The sequence below is a fragment of the Ammodytes marinus genome, assembly GCF_949987685.1.
Source record: "Ammodytes marinus genome assembly, chromosome: 6".
Lineage (NCBI taxonomy): Eukaryota > Metazoa > Chordata > Actinopteri > Uranoscopiformes > Ammodytidae > Ammodytes > Ammodytes marinus.
This window is the reverse complement of record NC_137235.1, coordinates 7,449,383-7,463,471: the sequence shown is the minus strand read 5'-3', so window position 1 is coordinate 7,463,471 and position 14,089 is coordinate 7,449,383.

Below are 14,089 nucleotides of genomic sequence, written 5' to 3'. Positions count from 1 at the left end.
ATGAGTGAATCAGTGTCATGCTTCCAAGCAAGAAGGGAACAATTATCTCATTGAGACAAATTAGCAAGGATTGCTCTAACTTTTGTAAATTGTTCTTGTTCTTATGCTCATACAAGCTATCTCTAGCCCCATCGCAGTCACCTCTCAGACAGAAATAATAATTAGCTTACGCTGTGGCTAAATAATGAGCTCAGGGCACCAGACTAACTATTTTATCTTGGTGCACCAGCATATATTTTGGGTGCACCAATTAGTGCTGCACCATTTCGGAGAATTAGTGCAATTGCGATTATAGTGGCCAACATTGCGATATAATAATAAATAAATGGTATTATGATTCAACTTGCTTGGTTTTCAAGGACAATTAGAGGATATTGATAGCTTTGAAACCCGTATAACTCGATTTAAAACATGCACATATTAAGAATCATTGAACATATAAAAACATAAAGCTTGTACTAGGCTAGTAGCCTATATGCCTACGGTTTTCAAAATAATAAAAATTATGGTTTAAAAAAAGTTACAAAAAAAACTAGAACTGCAAGCAGTTGTGAACGGGGGCCAAGCCTCCCACGCGACTCGGGAACGGGCGTCGTCGTCCGCGGCGCCGGCCCCTCGCTTCACGGAATCTGGGGATGTAAAGTTTTTGAATGTGGGATGTTCGGTGTGGGAGTTATAGCCCCAAACGCGTTTTATTTGCTTTTTGTGGTTTTGGCGCCCCCTATGGATGACATTCGCAAAACTACGTTAGATAGAAAGATGCAGCTCAATGTACCAAACAAGTGGATGTCAAGTTTTTGAATGTGCGATGTTCGGTTGGGGAGTTATAGCAAAATCAAATTGTCAACCTCTCCATTGTAAAGACACTTTTTTGAATTTTCCCATTTTCCCGCCGAAAGACTTAGGAAATGGCGAAAACAGGCAAAAAAATTGAAAAACTCTTTTTTTTAATAAGTCCGGCCCACAAAGGAATTTCTTGCCCATATTTTTTCCATAGGCTCAGGTATGCCCCATGATAGTCTCCCTTCAGTTTCAAGAAAATCCCCCTTTTTTTTTTTTTTAAGGAATTTTCGCGAATCTTTAAAGCGCTACCGTTTGGTCTTCCAATGGTCGTAGAAAAAGTATTTGACCCACTTTTGCTCGTGGGAGTCGGTAGAGTATAATGCTTTTGGTTTTGTCCAAATCGGGCAAAAACTGTAGGAGGAGTATGTTTTGGTGACTGACACAGTTTTTGCGACGTAGAAAAATATCTATCCTATCGCAAATGGGCGTGGCCTATCTCAAAAGATGCAGCTGACTTGTGGGCATCTGTGGATATAAAGGTTTTGACTGTCGGCCTTTCGGTGCGGAAGTTATAGCCCAAAATGCCTTTTCCTTTGTTGTAGGGCCACCTAGTGGCCGGCATGTCTGAATTTTTTTGTATGCTGAGAGACCGGGGGTCTGAACTAGTGATGCAAGTGGCATGTCCCAACCCTTTACGGTTTGGGCTGCAGCACCACTTGTACGTAAGGAATAGGAATAATAATAATAACTAGAACTGCAAGCAGTTGTGAACGGGGGCCAAGCCTCCCACGCGACTCGGGATCGGGCGTCGTCGTCCGCGGCGCCGGCCCCTCGCTTCACGGAATCCGGAGATGTAAAGTTTTTGAATGTGCGATGTTCGGTGTGGGAGTTATAGCCCCAAACGCGTTTTCTTTGCTTTTTGTGGTTTTGGCGCCCCCTATGGATGACATTCGCAAAACTACGTTAGATAGAAAGATGCAGCTCAATGTACCAAACAAGTGGATGTCAAGTTTTTGAATGTGCGATGTTCGGTTGGGGAGTTATAGCAAAATCAAATTGTCAACCTCTCCATTGTAAAGACACTTTTTTGAATTTTCCCATTTTCCCGCCTAAAGACTTAGAAAATGGCGAAAACAGGCAAAAAATTTGAAAAACTCTTTTTTTTAATAAGTCCGGCCCACATAGGAATTTATTGCCCATATTTTTGCCATAGGCTCAGGTATGCCCCATGATAGTCTCCCTTGAGTTTCAAGTAAATCCGCTTTTTTTTTTTTTTTAAGGAATTTTCGCGAATCTTTAAAGCGCTACCGTTTGGTCTTCCGATGGTCGTAGAAAAATTATTTGACCAACTTTTGCTCGTGGGAGTTGGTAGAGCATAATGCTTTTGGTTTCGTCCAAATCGGGCGAAAACTGTAGGAGGAGTATGTTTTGGTGACTGACACAGTTTTTGCGATGTAGCAAAAAATTTATCCTATCGCAAATGGGCGTGGCCTATCTCAAAAGATGCAGCTGACTTGTGGGCATCTGTGGATATAAAGTTTTTGACTGTCGGACTTTCGGTGCGGAAGTTATAGCCCAAAACGCGTTTTCCTTTGTTGTAGCGCCACCTAGTGGCTGGGATGTCTGAATGTTTTTGTCTGCGTACCAGGCACGGACCTGGATAAGCCCTGCAAGTGGCATGTCCCAACCCTTTACAGTTTGGGCTGCAGCACCACTTTTACGCGGAGAAGAAAAAGAATAACTAGAACTGCGAGCAGTTGTGAACGGGGGCCAAGCCTCCCACGCGACTCGGGATCGGGCGTCGTCGTCCGCGGCGCCGGCCCCTCGCTTCACGGAATCCGGGGATGTAAAGTTTTTGACTATGGGATGTTCTGTGTGGGAGTTATAGCCCCAAATGCGTTTTCTTTGCTTTTTGCGGTTTTGGTGCCCCCTATGGATGACATTCGCAAAACTGTGTTATGTAGAAAGATGCAGCTGACTTGTGGGCATCTGTGGATATTAAGTGTTTGACTGTGGGATGTTCGGTGTGGAAGTTATAGCCCCAAACGCGTTTCCTTTGCTTTTTGTGGTTTTGGCGCCCCCTATGGATGACATTCGCAAAACTACGTTAGATAGAAAGATGCAGCTCAATGTACCAAACAAGTGGATGTGAAGTTTTTGAATGTGCGATGTTCGGTTGGGGAGTTATAGCAAAATCAAATTGTCATCCTCTCCATTGTAAAGACACTTTTTTGAATTTTCCCATTTTCCCGCCGAAAGACTTAGGAAATGGCGAAAACAGGCAAAGAAATTGAAAAACTCTTTTTTTTAATAAGTCCGGCCCACGAAGGAATTTCTTGCCCATATTTTGGCCATAGGCTCAGATATGCCCCATGATAGTCTCCCTTGAGTTTCAAGAAAATCCCTCTTTTTTTTTTTTTTAACGGATTTTCGCAAATCTTTAAAGCGCTATCGTTTGGTCTTCCGATGGTCGTAGAAAAATTATTTGACCAACTTTTGCTCGTGGGAGTCGGTAGAGCATAATGCCTTTGGTTTCGTCCAAATCGGGCAAAAACTCTAGGAGGAGTATGTTTTGGTGACCGACACAGTTTTTGCGACGTAGCAAAAAATCTATCCTATCGCAAATGGGCGTGGCCTATCTCAAAAGATGCAGCTGACTTGTGGGCATCTGTGGATATAAAGTTTTTGACTGTCGGACTTTCAGTGCGGAAGTTATAGCCCAAAACGCCTTTTCCTTTGTTGTAGCGCCACCTAGTGGCCGGGATGTCTGAATTTTTTCGTCTGCGTACCAGGCACGGACCTGGATAAGCCATGCAAGTGGCATGTCCCAACCCTTTACGGTTTGGGCTGCAGCACCACTTTTACGTAAGGAATAAGAAGAAGAATAATCCCTACAAGAACAATAGGGTTCCCTGCCCCGCAGGGCTTTGGAACCGCGTTGCTCTGCAAAACGCGGTCCCAGCCCTACTCGGGCTTGGCCCCCTAACTAGAACTGCAAGCAGTTGTGAACGGGGGCCAAGCCTTCCACGCAACTCGGGATCGGGCGTCGTCGTCCGCGGCGCCGGCCCCTCGCTTCACGGAATCCGGGGATGTAAAGTTTTTGAATGTGGGATGTTCTGTGTGGGAGTTATAGCCCCAAACGCGTTTTCTTTGCTTTTTGCGGTTTTGGTGCCCCCTATGGATGACATTCGCAAAACTGTGTTATGTAGAAAGATGCAGCTGACTTGTGGGCATCTGTGGATATTAAGTGTTTGACTGTGGGATGTTCGGTGTGGAAGTTATAGCCCCAAACGCGTTTCCTTTGCTTTTTGTGGTTTTGGCGCCCCCTATGGATGACATTCGCAAAACTACGTTAGATAGAAAGATGCAGCTCAATGTACCAAACAAGTGGATGTCAAGTTTTTCAATGTGCGATGTTCGGTTGGGGAGTTATAGCAAAATCAAATTGTCATCCTCTCCATTGTGAAGACACTTTTTTGAATTTTCCCATTTTCCCGCCGAAAGACTTAGAAAATGGCGAAAACAGGCAAAAAAATTGATAAACTCTTTTTTTTAATAAGTCCGGCCCACATAAAAATTTCTTTCCCATATTTTTGCCATAGGCTCAGGTATGCCCCATGATAGTCTCCCTTCAGTTTCAAGAAAAACCCCTTTTTTATTTTTTTTAAGGAATTTTCGCGAATCTTTAAAGCGCTACTGTTTGGTCTTCCGATAGTCGTAGAAAAACTATTTGACCCACTTTTGCTCGTGGGAGTCAGGAGAGCATAATGCTTTTGGTTTCGTCCAAATCGGGCAAAAACTGTAGGAGGAGTATGTTTCGGTGACTGACACAGTTTTTGCGATGTAGCAAAAAATGTATATATACGCAAATGGGCGTGGCCTATCTCAAAAGATGCAGCTGACTTGTGGGCATCTGTGGATATAAAGTTTTTGACTGTCGGACTTTCGGTGCAGAAGTTATAGCCCAAAACGCCTTTTCCTTTGTTGTAGCGCCACCTAGTGGCCGGGATGTTTGAATTTTTTTGTCTGCGTACGGGGTACGGACTTGGATGAGCCCTGCAAGTGGCATGTCCCAACCCTTTACGGTTTGGGCTGCAGCACCACTTTTATGTGGAGAAGAATAATAAGAACTAGAACTGCAAGCAGTTGTGAACGGGGGCCAAGCCTCCCACGCGACTCGGGATTGGGGGTCGTCGTCCGCGGCGCCGGCCCCTCGTTTCACGGAATCCGGGTATGTAAAGTTTTTGAATGTGGGATGTTCGGTGTGGGAGTTATAGCCCCAAACGCGTTTTCTTTGCTTTTTGCGGTTTTGGTGCCCCCTATGGATGACATTCGCAAAACTGTGTTATGTAGAAAGATGCAGCTGACTTGTGGGCATCTGTGGATATTAAGTGTTTGACTGTGGGATGTTCGGTGTGGAAGTTATAGCCCCAAACGCGTTTCCTTTGCTTTTTGTGGTTTTGGCGCCCCCTATGGATGACATTCGCAAAACTACGTTAGATAGAAAGATGCAGCTCAATGTACCAAACAAGTGGATGTCAAGTTTTTGAATGTGCGATGTTCGGTTGGGGAGTTATAGCAAAATCAAATTGTCAACCTCTCCATTTTAAAGACACTTTTTTGAATTTTCCCATTTTCCCGCCGAAAGACTTAGGAAATGGCGAAAACAGGCAAAAAAATTGAAAAACTCTTTTTTTTAATAAGTCCGGCCCACAAAGGAATTTCTTGCCCATATTTTTGCCATAGGCTCAGGTATGCCCCATGATAGTCTCCCTTCAGTTTCAAGAAAATCCCCCTTTTTTTTTTTTTTAAGGAATTTTCGCGAATCTTTAAAGCGCTACCGTTTGGTCTTCCAATGGTCGTAGAAAAAGTATTTGACCCACTTTTGCTCGTGGGAGTCGGTAGAGTATAATGCTTTTGGTTTTGTCCAAATCGGGCAAAAACTGTAGGAGGAGTATGTTTTGGTGACTGACACAGTTTTTGCGACGTAGCAAAAAATCTATCCTATCGCAAATGGGCGTGGCCTATCTCAAAAGATGCAGCTGACTTGTGGGCATCTGTGGATATAAAGTTTTTGACTGTCGGACTTTCGGTGCGGAAGTTATAGCCCAAAACGCCTTTTCCTTTGTTGTAGCGCCACCTAGTGGCCGGGATGTTTGAATTTTTTTGTCTGCGTACGGGGTACGGACTTGGATGAGCCCTGCAAGTGGCATGTCCCAACCCTTTACGGTTTGGGCTGCAGCACCACTTTTATGTGGAGAAGAATAATAAGAATAAGAAGAATAATCCCTACAAGATCAATAGGGTTCCCTGCCCCGCAGGGCTTGGGAACCGCGTTGCTCTGCAAAACGCGGTCCCAGCCCTACTCGGGCTTGGCCCCCTAATAAGAATAAGAATAATCCCTACAAGATCAATAGGGTTCCCTGCCCCGCAGGGCTTGGGAACCGCGTTGCTCTGCAAAACGCGGTCCCAGCCCTACTCGGGCTTGGCCCCCTAATAATCCCTACAAGAACAATAGGGTTCCCTGCCCCGCAGGGCTTGGGAACCGCGTTGCTCTGCAAAACGCGGTCCCAGCCCTACTCGGGCTTGGCCCCCTAATAATAATCCCTACAAGAACAATAGGGTTCCCTGCCCCGCAGGGCTTGGGAACCGCGTTGCTCTGCAAAACGCGGTCCCAGCCCTTCTCGGGCTTGGCCCCCTAAAAAGTTCAGCACATGGACCTATTATAAAAGCGTCTGCTGCTGCCCTTCGGCGTCCATGTTTGTTTGTTTTAGTCACCAGTCTGCATGCGCACGCTTTGCAGATGCGCGTGCAGATACTCACCGACAAACACACACACACACACACTGTCAGAGGGGCGCTACCAAAAAGACACCAGGAGCGCGGTTGGAAATTTTACAGTCACACACTCACACATATATTTAAAAGATTGAGATTAGATTAATCGTGCAGCACTACACCCAATATTACATTTATTATGAGGTGATACATTTCAGGTGCACTGGTGCGACCGGTGAAAATATCTAGGCGTAATCCACAGATTTTTGGGCGTGTCAGTGTCACTTGATACAAACAGGCAATCTTGTATGACAAGACTGCCTGTTTGTATCAAGTGACACTGAAGGCACAAAAGCAATACAAATCATTTATCAACACATTCACAGACATAGATACGCATGAACCAGTACAAATAACAGCATTAAGGAATGACCTCTTGAGTGTCACCATTCTAAGTGAGGTATCATAGCAAAAAGCCGCCGTGAAAAGAGAAGCTGTTCCCAACCAAGCAAAAAAAGACATATGTCCACAGTTCAACCCCATATGTTACTCACAGCGCGAAACACCACATACCAGCAGTGTACAGCACAGCAGAACAGTGAAGTCATCTGAGTGCCAAATAAACAAGCTGGTTCATTGTGACTCACTTTTAGCCCATTTATATATGGATGCCTTGATATTTTGGGATGATACATTTTGAAAAGAAATCCAGATAAGTGTTTCTGAAAAGAAAATGTATTACTATTTATCAACTGGTCTATAAGTCAATAAATAGTTGTGTGTCAATATTCATGTTAATTTTCATTTCATTTTCAGAGTAAATATTAAGAAAATCAGATACATGGGGCCTATTTCAGGAAGCGGGTTTTGAGGAACTTCGAGTATGTTCGTTTGAGTAAGTGGAAACTCTGGGTTTTCCGTTTCAGGAAGCAGGTTCAGCGCAACTCAGAGTCCGTAACTGCGGCAACATACACGTGAGTCTAACCTGTTAGATAGGTGGTTTGACCTACTCTGAGTTTGTGTCACTTTCCGCTGCAGCTCCGACTTAAGAAAGAGTGTCACTGTCCCAACGCGTCCCTGTACAGTTTGAAGCAAAATCACTCCATAGAAATCTCCATCGGAATGTTTGGTAACACTTTATTTGAAGGTGTATTCATAAGACTGTCATAAGACTGTCATGAACATTATGAATGGTTAGGACTGTAATGACATAAAGTGTCATTCGGTCAATTATGTCATGTTTAATGCAACATTGACATTGTCTGAGATATCTTTCTTATGACAACCTGACATAACCTGAGACAAAATAACTTGTCGTGTCTTTGTAATGACAACCTGACATGAGCTAAGACAAAATATCTTATTGATGTCTTGGTTATGTCGACTTGACATTAACCAATAACATCACCTGTCGTAAACATGTCATAGTAGGCTTAATTATCAAATGTAAATTAACTATTTCCATTTATGTGTAAGATTATATTAAACTGTCATATGCGGAACATTTTGACATTGACTGTCATGAGACCTTTATTATATTGTCATGAATGATTATGTTGGCCTCAAGTAAAGTGAAACCATTAAATGAACAATCCAAAGAATAAAACAGTGGCTTTAAAATACATAATATATGTTATAATGGCTGCTAAAAATCACCAGGAAGAGATCAGCTTAAACACAAAAGGAGGGCAAATGGCACTCAGCTTTTAAACTTTGTGGCCTGCTGTTAGCTTCAGCATATAACTAGTGCAAACTTGTAAGTGAATACGGTGCTTAAACAGGCATATTGCAGATCAGCAAATCATAGAGCTATTAGCACACACAATAATAACAGAAATATACATTAGATCAGGTTGAAGTAAATAAAAGATAAAAAAAATAAAAGAGACTGTGTAGGCCTACTGCCCTGGCAGTGCGTAGTATGGAGCATGACAGCCAGCTAACGTTTAAAAGCCCAATAAAGAATAAAGGACACAAGGCTTGACTTTTCTTGTTTCTTTGTGAATCTTGTATTGGTAGGTTTTTCTTTGTAAAACTGTAACAGGCAGGCAAGTAAATGTCAACATTAGACAGTGTAATAACACTTAATTACTCTAGGTCTACATTTGAGCTTGAATTAATCCTCCAAGTAGGCAGGTCTAACTTCAGTTTAGTGGTGTTTGTGAGAGAGCATGGACTATTTGGAATATCTAAATGAAGACCAACTCCCACTGCAGAGGCCAGCCAGAAGAGTACTTGTGGGTAAGTCTTATCCAAAACATTTATTTGATGAACTTACATTTCGAGACTGCTTTCAATATGGAAAATGCACTGGAAATAACAACTTTGATTGAGCTTATTAGATGGATGCATTTAAATTGAAGATGTATTCAGCACAATACAATTCTGTTTTCAAATGTGGTTGTTGTGATTTAAAATACTGACACACATGAATAACAAAATGACAAAACACACCATGAACACCTTTTATTTTCTACTTATATCTTCACTGTGATTAGTCACAATTGTCTCAGTACTGTATCTTGTTTGAATCATAGCTCTCTCTTCCAACTTCATGTCATACAGTTTATGCTCTCTTTCCACCTCTGTCCCCAGAACCCGTACTGAGTTTGGGAAGAGTCCTTTCATGTACTCTGCTCCCACCGCCTGGAACACTATTAAAAAAACACTCAAATTGCAGGAACTCATCACTCGAATGATTTTTTAAACTTTTCTCATTGCCTCAAAATGTTTCTTCTTTTTCGCCTTCTGGAATGTATTTGTCTCCGTTTTCTCATGTCTGCTTTCTTCTTATGTTTGTCTTATATTTCATTCATTCTAACTGCTGCCATTTTCTGCCAGGCCTTGCTCGGAAAAGAGGTCATTTGACCTCAAGCAATTTTGCCTGGTAAAATAAAAGTTAAATAATGTCCAATTCCACCTGTAGAATTTTCATTTTTATGTCATACTTCCTTCAGATATTGCATTTTCTGTTCATGGAATTCTCGGGCTAACTTTCATGCAACGTCATCTTTTTTGTCCTTTGTTGAAAGGTTGTGGCAAGCTCTTCTTTAAGGCGAGATTCGGGTTTTTCCAGAGTCTATCAGTGCAGATATCATTAAATATAATGTCAAAATTATAAATGAGAAAGACGTGAAATACCGATAATAATGAAGATAACCTGAAGTTGGTGTATTGTTCTCTTTGTCAATTTTCATTAATTGAATTTGTTGCAAATTGCAGCCCAACTATTTATTTGCTCAGTCCCAGCAGTATGGCTTTTAGATTCAATAACCGGATGGTTTCAAACTATTTTTTTAAGAGATTTTTTTCAAATTCATTCAAGTTTATTGACGGGATTTTTTTAGCCTCTGTCTGCCATTGTTTTTTCTCACAAGCAATGTTGTTTCTGCTCCACTCCGGGTTTTTATGATCACCGTTGGAACAGCAGCATGTGCTCATGGGCAGGTGTTAACAATCAGGCTTACTTACCTTACTCCAGGACTTCATAGTCTCAGACAAACTAAGCCAAACTTAAGCCATATCCATGACAGTGACTTAAACGTCCCAGTTTAACTAGTCTACATTAAGGCCTACTCCTGGCTTAATCTAGGCCCTGTCTGTGAAACCGGCCCTAAGAGTTCTTGCAGATTTCCCCAAAGCTAGTTAATATTTACAGTTTTACAGTTTTATTTACAATTAATTAATTAATTAATTAATTAATGTATTTTTATTTTCATTTGGATTTCAGCTAGGAATGTTCATGGTTAACAATTACATTGTAGTTATACTCCTCTAAATCTAGTAAACTGTCTGTTAAGTTCTTATCTATCAAATAGTGAGGTAAAACAATGGTGATTGAGCATATGTATTTGCTGCTTTGCCCAGTTATACTATCGGAGTGGCGACCTCGTATTTCACGCGCTGCAGCTATGCATTCTTTTACTCAGGACGTGGAAGCTTCAGACTCAGTAGTACTGAGTTCAGACAAGTGTGCATTCCAGTGCAGCTGTTAGTTTTTTTAATTTGTTTTTATATATTTTATATACAGTCTTTAGTTTGTATAAGACATGGTCTTAGGTCCCACATTCTCAAAATGTATGAAAAAGTATGTTTGCACACTGTGTGTGCTACCCTGTCTGATGTTCCCGATTTTCCAAGTACAATCAAACACAGCATCAATGTTTGCCTTATCATTGTCTTGGCCCTCCCCCCGATAAAAATTAAATTATAATCTTTATTTATTTTTCTTTAGCACCAAATAACAACAGAAGAAATCTATCTACGGTCTCTTTTCAAATAGAACAGGTGTTACTTTATCAAATAAACTACATGCTTATGTTATTTAGAATGTATGTGCAGGTAGTGTCTACTACTGCTCTCCTTTGCTCTCTCCTCTTCTCGGTTTTGTGAAGGGCGGAGCTACAGCAATGACACTCTTACACACACACACACACACACACACACACACATCCGCACCGGTGTGCACACACCCACAGTCAGAGAGACAGAGAAGAGAACTACACGTCTTCCGTTAAAGTGCAAGAAAGTCCAAAAGCGAAAGAGTAAATTATAAATTGAGTGACGTTGACTTTTAAACGCACATAACGTGAATCTAGCACCAGTGACGAGGATGCTTACAAACAAATATAGATTCCCCAATAATTCAGTTTATCCGCTGTCCCCTGCTCGTGTTATATGCTGTGTTGCACTTTTTGGTATCCACTTTTAAGTCAGATAACTTTTTTAAATATCAGCCACAGTCCAAACTTTTGAGACAGCAGCGTTCACAGTGATCACCACACACTGATATGCTCAAACTGTGCCACCAAACTACATTTTCCTTTGTCGCAACCTCCCCAACAGGCACTTTGGCGTAACCGCAGTGATATTACACCGTGTAGTGCCTATTTTCCTATTTCCCTTTAAGTTGGCTTTTGCCACGATTGTCTTTATGCAATCAGGAAATTAATATTAATTTGGGTCGTTCAATGACTATCTATGGGTTATTATGGGCGTAACATGAAGTCCTCAAAGGCTGCACCACATTTGGGGTTGACTGTGATTTATAAAGGGAAACAGGAGGAGGACGTGAGTGCGCACTGTTTTATAAATCCAAATATTTTTGTTCGCAACTTCCTGCGTTTCATCTGTAGGCCACCTTTCAATGTGAATCTTATGAACAGTTTTATAAATGAGGTCCCTGGTCATTCATGGGCATTTAAAACTGAGGGAGATGTGTTGAGTCATTTTCCATTTCCAAACCCCTTGATTGACAAAACATTTCTAGAAACGTGCACACGCAAGATCCAGTCAAGACCTAGAAAATGACACAAAAAAGTAATATACAGCCACTTCAAAAGGATCAAGCCACTGTTTGAATCCATGCGTGCAGCCTGAAAAAGTGTCTACAACCCCATTCACACCTGTCAGGACATAAGCGTATTGTTTAAACTAGGGATGCAATGATCCTACTTTTTCTATCTCCGATACCAATCCCATGGATTTTGGCATTTGTTGTACAGTGAATGTGAAGTTCCTCCCAACAGCTGATCCCGTTCGCTCAATGCACTACTAAGGATAGGTAGTATCGGCATTGTCACTACCTGGAGCTTGAATGTACTGAGCCTGGGTCTGTTGAAGGTTGCGGTGCTGTTTGGGCTGGGATAGCCATATGAAAGAATAGGGAACAAGTAAGTGAAAAAGCATGTTTGTGTTTCTTTAACATTTTACAAAAAGGTTAAAAGTGGATTTCATCATTGAAATCAGTCGACAACGAAGAGAGAGAGAGAGAGAGAGAGAGAGAGAGAGAGAGAGAGAGAGAGAGAGAGAGAGAGACTGAGATAGATTCACACTTAGGTCAGTGTTTAATGGCTGATAAGTACATCACCTGCAAAGTGACTTTTAAATAAATCAAATTATCTCACAAAGTAAAAGTAGTATCACACTAATTAGGGTGTAGACATTTCACCTCATTCCATTAGGCTATCAGCCTCATACCCCCTGGGAAGTGCTGCTCAACAACATTAAAGCAGGCTGCATGGCTCTCCATCAGTCACACGCAAACGAGTCGAGCACCAAGTCCATGTCCAGAGAAAACATGTGTCCACATGTAATGCATGGATGGACTGGATGCTTACAATCTCAAATAAATAAAAAAGGTTGAGGGCTATGAATAATGGCTGAATCGTTTGAGAGCCACCTGAAGCCAAGTTCCTCATATATGAGTTATCATTCTGGCTTTCCCGTGAGTATCATCTGATGTGCACTGTTCACACACTGTATTGTACACACTCATACGAATAAAAAAGATGATGCTTGCTTAATCTCCACTACTCCGACAATAATATGGTTACAATTTGAAACCTATAAATGTTTTTCTACATTTTCTGTCTCTCCATAGTTCTACTATAATTCTCATTCTGAACTCTCAAATGTCACTGTAGCAGAAATCATGTGAGTAAAATCTAGGGATGAAATTGTCTACCAATGATCCTGGTACAATGGTTTGCTCTGTACAGATGCAAGCGCTCCGGTTAATTAAACAAAACATACAGTATGAGTAAGAGTCTGGGGGGGTTCTGTGCAGATGTAATGAAGTGGATATTGAAGAGATTGAACAGTTTAATTTGGGTCCATATTCTAGATTTTAGAGGCCACCAGGTTTTAAAAATTTTAATCTAGTTTAGTGAGATAGGCCTCCGGTCCAGTTACTTCTTATTTTTTTACGGCCATCTCTGCTTCATAAATCATTTTTTACTGTCCCATAACATACCCATTTAATTTCAACAGTCCCACCATTCCCATAAAGTTGAAGGCATGAAAAAGGGGATGAACTTATATAGGGGAATTACATTTTCAAGGGTACCTATGCTGATGCGGGAGCTGACAGGAAATATCTGTGTCTTTGGATCACTATGTTCACCAGTGAGCTGCAAACTGTGTCTGTTGTTTGGTGCTACGCAGATAGTGTAAAGTGGGTAAATCATTGCTTTTTCCACTGAAAACATATGCTCGCTGTGGGTGGAAAAAACATTGATGAGAGTGGTGGGAGAGAACCAAAACCTTAAAAATGCAGACGTGATAATCTTGGGGATCCCTTTCACATTTTTATTTCATGCATATTACAGTCTGTCACAAATTATTATGCAAATTGGAATTAAGTGTCATAAACATTTAATTTTTTGTATTCTATTTAAACTCATGGATGATATTGTGTCTCAGGGCGCTTTGGATCATTGAAATCAATCTCAGACACCTGTGATAATCAGTTTGCTAAGTAAGCCCAATCAAAGGAAATCTACTTAACAAGGACGTTCCACATGATTAAGCAGACCACAGGTTTCAAGCAATATGTTGGGGGTAAACTGATCCACTACTTTTTCCACTCTGAAACTACCATAACAACACATATTGTTACAGTTAGAATCCTGAAAGCTAGCCACACATTCCAGAACTAATATCGGACTAGTAAAAGAATGATGGGGTTTGGTCAATTAACCCTCTGAGACCCACTGTTGTAAATTTGCAACATCTATTGGAAGCTGTT